Here is a 7338-nt window from a genome sequence, read left to right on the forward strand (position 1 = left end):
AATCCTAGAAAATAATGTAGCTTCTCTGTTTACCTATATGTCAACTTTAGACTCTACTGTATCGCAGCACCTGGCATATGGGTAGACTTGATAAATATTTGTTAAAGGAAATACAATATGATCCAAATGTTCTTGACTTGTCACTCCCACCTCTTTTTGATTTTATTTTAATCTTTTTATTTTTTTGAGTCAGAGACTCACTCTGTCGCCCAGGCTGGAGTGCAGTGGCACACTCATGGCCACCACAACCTGGACCTGCTGGGCTCAGGCTATCCTTCCGCCTCAGCCTTCCAAGTAGCTGGAACTACAGGCGTGTACCACCACACCCTGCTAATTTTTTGATCTATTTTAGAGAAGAGGTCTTGCCATGTTGCCCAGGCTGGTCTCGAACCCTTGGCCTCAGGCAATCCTCTGGTCTCCACCTCACAAAGTGCTGGGATTACAGGCATGAGTCACTGCACCCAACTCACTCCCACCTCTTAATAAAATAAAACCTCAGGATCATTGTTTTGCTAAGCTATGGTGTGGCCATGTGCTCTTTGAGCTGGGGCCAGGCCAGTTTCCTGGCTTTGCCCCTCTTCCCTACTTTGGGGAGGTGAATCTCCTCTTTCTTTCTCAAATTTACTTTCTAAATAAACTATATTTTCTAATCTAAAAATAAAAATAATAAAACCCCGGTGTTCCTAGCTTCTAGCCCTCTCTGGGATATTTCTGGACATTCCCAGTGAGTGGCTACACCTGTGTCCCGCGATTGTATCATCAGTGTCCATGGAAGAAAAATCAATCTAGGGATGGTGTACCAGAAAGGTTGGAAAGGCTAAAAGGTGCCTTCTCAGCAGGACTTGCTCTATAATTTGAAGGACTCTGGGCAAAATGCAGGACCTCTTATTGAAACAGCAGGGAAAAAAAAGGTATTATAAGAAGTACTCTCAACCTGTAATCCCAGCACTTTGGGAGGCCAAGGCGAGGGGATCGCCTGAGTCCGCGGGTTCAAGACCAGCCCGGGCAACTTGGTGAGACCTCGCCTCTAGAATAAATCCAAAAATTAGCCCGGCGTGGTAGTGCACGCCTGTAGTTCCAGCTACTTGAAAGGCTGAGGCGGAAGGATTGCCAGCAAGTCGACACTGGGGTGGCCATGAGTGTGCCATTGCACTCCAGCCTGGGCGACAGAGTGAGACTCCAACTCAAAAAAAAAAAAAAAAAAAAAAAACTAGAGTAGAACTGAAAGCAGTGGTGTACACTTTTAGTCCCAGCTATTCAGGAGGCTGAGACAGGAGGATCACTTGAGGACAGGAATTCTGCAGTGAGCTATGATCGTGTCTGTGAATAGCCACTACACTCCTGCCTGGGGAATATAGTGAGATCCCATCTCTAAAAAAAGTGTGGCGGGGAGGGGACCAATAAGTAAAATACAAAACTTTTCCCCTTCTTCCATGAGCTCATGGTGTTAATTTGCTTTTTTTTTAAGTTGGAGTCTCACTCTGCCCAGACTGGAGTGCAGTGGCACATTCCCGGCCACCGCAGCCTTGACCTGCTGGGCTCCAGTGATCCTTCTGCCTCAACCTTCCAAGTAGCTGGAACTACAGGCGCGCGCTACCATGCCCGGCTAATATTTGATTTATTGTAGAGATGAGGTCTCACCAAGTTGCCCAGGCAGGTCTCGAACCCGCGGGCTCAGGCAATCCACTCACCTCGGCCTCCCAAAGCGTGGGATTACAGGCCGAGCCACCGAGCCCGGCTGTTAATTTGCTTTTTAATGCCAACACCCATGGCATGAGTACACACTCACAGGCACCTGTAACTTTGTGTGTGTCTGCACATGTGATTCCCCACTTCCCTCCCCTCCAGCCACTGGACCAACTCTTTCTGTACTGGCCAGAGGTGAACTCAAACCAAGCATCTCCCTTCCCATGGGGCTTACCTAAGCCCTTGGTGATGCAACCTCTGTGACAAGAAGCACTAGTAGCCTGGGGAGGAGGTAGCTGCCACCCTGCCCTACCCCAAGAGGCCATGGAGGTGTGTGTGGTGGGCTCTGACCCTCCCTATACCTCCAGCCAAGTCCCCAAAAAGCGGAAGCGGCAGCAGCCAAGCCCCTGTCTCAGTGGCAGACAGCTGTGGGAGGTAAGACTGCACATGTGTTAGGCTCCAGTCCCCAGGTGCAGGCTCCATCGTCCCATCAGACTTCATTTACAAAACACAGATTCAAAGGCATTATTAAATGTTTCAGCACGGCCACTGCAAAGCATTACACCCCAAGCGTGGAGCCCTTCTGAGTGTGGGACCCTGTGCAACTGTGCTAGATGAATACTTTGCTTCTGGACTAGTCCTCCAGAATTGAGACAGGAGGTAGCTAGAGAATCACTAGGCAGACAGACAGGAGAGTCCTCTGGTAACAATGTAGTGAACTCCTGGCAGGCCTCTCAGGCTCGGCCTTGATAAACAAGCTCCCTGCAAACCTCTCAAGCTAGAGCTAAAGTCCTCACTGCCGGGATTGAAAAGCAACCAATCAGAACAGCACAGCTCACAAGCTAGTGCTAGCCAATCAGCTTGGACTTAGGGCTATATAAGCACCAGGCTTTGGGGCCCCCAGGTGGGCAACCTTTTCAGGCCCCCTCCTGCCGTGGGAGCTTTTCTGTCCTTGATAAATCCTGCTTTCCCATCTTCTGGCTGTCTATGTCCCTCATTCTTCCTGGGCATGAGACAAGGACCTTGACCTTGAAGAGCTACAACCTGAAGAGCTGCAGAAGGTCATCGGATTCGAAAAGTCACATACCCCTGAGGCTGGCTTGCCAGCTGACAGAGCCAGCTGAACCAGGAGAGCTGCTGGAGGAAGGTGAGACTCCGAAGCTGAGGCACCCAGGCGGCTAGGCTTGCCAGCCCACCAAACCAACAATACTCTCAGGGCTTGGCTTGCCAGCCTGTTAGAGCCAACACCCTGGGGGCTAGGCTTGCGCCCACACCCAATCGGAACACTCAGGGCTTGGCTTGCCAGCCCATTAGAGCTGACACTTGCGGGGTTACCAGCCCCTCCATGACCCTCTTGGGGCTAGGCTGGCTGGCCCGTTGAGCTGACACTCTTGGAGCCCAGGCTGACTGAAAAGTCCGCATCAGAATGACTCTCAGAACACTTAAAAATTGACCTGCTGGAAAGCTCCAAAGGCGGCTCCTCCTCCAAGGAGTAAAGGTGAGAACAAACCCCTGTAATTACTGACTGAGAGTCAGGAAGTTCGAATCAAGATGCTGCTGCTGTCCTTGTACAGGTCTCATTTAGGAACGGGTTTTGACAAATTGTGGGATCAATGGGCTCAAATTCAGTATAAACAGCTGGCTTGGGATGTCTCTGCTGCCCTGTATTGGTTAACATGAACACTATGAAGACCAGAAGACGGAAAGGCTCTTTAGCCTTCTGTCTTCATGTTAACCATACAGGGCAACAGGGACATCCTTTGCTGGCTATAACTAAAGGTGCTCAAATACCGTGGTTTCAAGAACACAGAACTTACATACCAACCAATCTCTATATTTAGATTTTTGTTTGCTTGTTTTTTGAGTCGCATCTCGCTCTGTTGCCCAAGCTGGAGTGCAGTGGCATGCTCACAGTTACCGCAACCTTGACCTGCTGGGCTCAGGTGATCCTTCCACCTCAGCCTTCCAAGTAGCTGGAATCACAGTGCACATCACCACACCTGGAAATTTTTTGGGTTTATTGTAGAGGAGAGGTCTCGCCAAGTTGCCCAGGCTGATCTCAAATCCCTGGACTCAGTCAATCCTCTCACCTCTGCCTCCTAAAGTGCTGGGATTACAGGAACCACCGCCCCTGGCCTACATTTAGATTTTATTTGGATTTTTTTTTTTGAGTCGAGGTCTTGCTATGTCTCCCAGGCTGGAGTGCAGTGGCGGGTCGCCACAGTTTTAAACTTCTGGGTTCAGGTGATCCTTTGGCCTCAGCTTCCTGAGTAGCTGGAGCTACAGATGTGAGCACTCATACCTAGCTAATTTTATTTATTTAAAAAATTGTTTTTTTTGTAGAGACAAGGTCTCACTACGTTGCCTAGGTTGGTCCAAAACTCCTGGGATCAAGCAGTCCTCCTGCCTTGGCCTCCTAGAGTGCTAGGATTGCAGGGGTGAGCCTATGCCCCTGGCTTATTTGGATCTTTATATAACAAACAGTGAAAAAAATTATTGAGATACTTTTGAGACAATTGGGATTTGAACCATGATTGACTTTCCCCTTAACATTTTATTATGAAAAATTTCAAAGATATAGAAAAGGTGAAGAAATCTTAAATACTCATAACCACCACCCAGATTCTACAATAAATTTTTTGCTATGCTTGCTTTATCATATATCTAGCCATCTAATCATCTAATTCCCATTATTTTTTAATGCATTTCTTCCTTCCTTTCTTTTTTTTTTTTTTTTTTGTTGAGTTGGAGTCTCACTCTTGTCACCCAGGCTGGAGTGCAGTGGCATGCTTACAGCCACCACAGCCTCGACCTGCTGGGTTTAGGCGATCCTTCTGCCTCAGCCTTCCAAGTAGCTGGAACTGCAGACGCACACTACCACGCCCGGCTAGTTTTTGTGATTTATTTATTGTAGGCATGAAGACTCACCAAGTTGACCAGGCTGGTCTCGAATCCCTGGGCTCAAGCAATCCTCTCGCCTCAGCCTCCCAAAGTGCTGGAATTACAGGCTGAACCACCGCACCCAGCCTTCTTATGCATTTCAAAGTAAATCACAGAAATCAGTTTTGTTTCCCCAAACACTTCAGCATATGTCATTAACTAGACTGTCTGTATATTTGATTATATTAAACAATTTTTAATCTTTATATATGACATTGCTAGTGTAATTGTATTTTTTTAAAGTCTTTTTATTTGGGCCAGGAGCAGTGACTCAAGCCTGTAATCCCAGCACTCTGGGAAGCCGAGGTGAGAGGATTGCCTGAGCCAGGGGTTCGAAACCAGCCTGGGCAACTTGATGAGACCTTATCTCTACAATAATCAGAAAAATTAGCAGAGCGTGGTGGCGCGTGCCTGTAATTCCAGCTACTTGGAAGGCTGAGGTGGAGGGATCTCCTGAGTTTAGCGGGTCGAAGCTGTAGTGCCGTGAGCATGCCACTGCACTCCAGCCTGGGTGACAGAGTGAGACTCCGACTCAAAAAAAAGTCTTTATATTTTAGGAATACATATTCAAAATTTTTGTGGTGGAATGGTATAATATATAGTGTATTACATATAGTATAATATGTAGTGTATATATATATATATATATATATATGGTGCATTAGCTATCTATTACCAAATAACAAATTACCCAAAATGTTGCACCTCGAGACAATGGTATTTATCATCTGTTTCTGTGGGTCAGGAACCTGCAGATGGGTTAGTCTTGTCAGTCAGTCACACAGCTCAGGGTTGAGTACCATGGGAGGCCAGCAGGAAGTAACCTATTGTGGATGGACAGGGGACCTGCCCCCAGGCCTTCTGGGGACCCACAACCTGGCTTTGGTGTCGCTCTGCTGCCATCTTGTGGCAGAAATGGAACAAATGTCCTTCCCACCTGGACGTTCTTCCCATACTTATCCCTTTTTGATGGTGTTTTAGAACTTGCTTTTTGAAGATTTTTAATTTGCATTCTCCCAGTTACTGAACAAGCCACAAATTCACATGGTATAAAATTCATAGTTTTGCCGGGCTCGGTGGCTCAGCCTGTAATCCCGTGCCTCTGGGAGGCTGAGGTGAGTGGATTGCCTGAGCCCATGGGTTCGAGACCCGCCTGGGCAGCGAGACCTCATCTCTACAAGAAATCAAAAAATCAGCCGGGCGTGGTAGCGATGCCTGTAATTCCGGCTACTCGGAAGGCTGAGGCAGAAGGATCGCCGGAGCCCAGCAGGTCGAGGCTGCGGTGGCCGGGAGTGGCCACTGCACTCCAGTCTGGGTGACAGAGTGAGACTCCAACTCCAACTCCAAAAGAAAAAAATTCATAGTTTAAAATTCGTAAGGGTAAACAGGGTCTTCCTCTTTCTAGGGACTCTATAAGTTCCCCTCTGGGGGAACCATTCTGTTATTTGTTTCTTGTATATCCTTCCAGGGAAATTTTATATATACACAAAAGCAAACACACAAAACAAGTACATATTACCACCACTACCAACAACAAAAACACTCCCCTAAAACATACCCAGCTTTCCCAGTAATAAAAGGATCATTTGTTCCTAAAATCAGCAAATCCATTCAACAATGTATGTTGAATGTTTGTTTTGAGATGAGGTCTCGCTATGTGGCCCAGGCAGAAGAGCCCTCACAGGCGTGATCATAGCACACTGCTGCCTCAAACTCCTGGGCTCAGTCAGACTCTTCTGCCTCAGTTTCCTGAGTAGCTGGGGCGACAGGTATGCACCACCAAACCAGGAACAAAATTTATTGAATCTGACTTGAACAAACAATATGTATGCATTTTGAACATACACAAAATACATATGACCTAATAGGGAGATTGGATATTGAACACTGACTGGCTATTTTGTTGTATTGAGGAATTCGTGTTAATTGTTTAGGTGTGATATGGAGTTATCTCTTAGAGATACTATTTGGTATTTATGGATGAAAAGATATGATACGTTGGTTTTTATTTAAAATGCATTGAGGGGGAGGCTGGGTGCAGTGGCTCACACCTGTAATCCCAGCACTTTGGGAGGCCAAGGCAGGCAGATTGCTTGAGCCCAAGAGTTCAAGACCAGCCTGAGCAACATGGTCAGACCTTGTCTCTACCAAAAATCAAAAAATTAGCTGAGTGTGGTGGCATGCACCTGTAGCCCCAACTACTCAGGAAGCTGAAGCGGAAGGATTGCTTGAGCCCAGTAGGTTGAGGCGGCAGTGAGCTATGATCGGAGCAGTGCACTTCAGCCTGGGTGGCAGAGTGAGATACCAACTCGAAAAAAATTAAATAAAAATTCATTGAGGAGGAAATGTGGGTGGAATTGTAGATGAAGCAATTTTCCTGAGCCTGGGTGATAGGAAAGGGGGGTTAATTATTCTATTTGCACTACATTTTTTTTTTTTTTTTTTTTTTAGTTGGAGTCTCACTCCGTTGCCCAGTCTGGAATGCAGTGGCACACTCACAGCCACCCCAGCGTCGACCTGTTGGGCTCCAGCGATCCCTCCGCCTCAGCCTTCCAAGTAGCCAGAACTACAGGCACATGCTACCACACTCAGCTAATTTTTTGATTTATTGTAGAGACAGGTCTCCACACGTTGCCTGGGCTGGTCTTGAACCCACGGGTTCAGGCAATCCACTTGCCTCAGCCTCCCAAAGTGCTGGGATTACAGGCTGAG

The sequence above is a fragment of the Carlito syrichta genome, unplaced genomic scaffold (genome assembly GCF_000164805.1).
Source record: "Carlito syrichta isolate Samal-C Ts95f unplaced genomic scaffold, Tarsius_syrichta-2.0.1 Scaffold315987, whole genome shotgun sequence".
Classification (NCBI taxonomy): domain Eukaryota; kingdom Metazoa; phylum Chordata; class Mammalia; order Primates; family Tarsiidae; genus Carlito; species Carlito syrichta.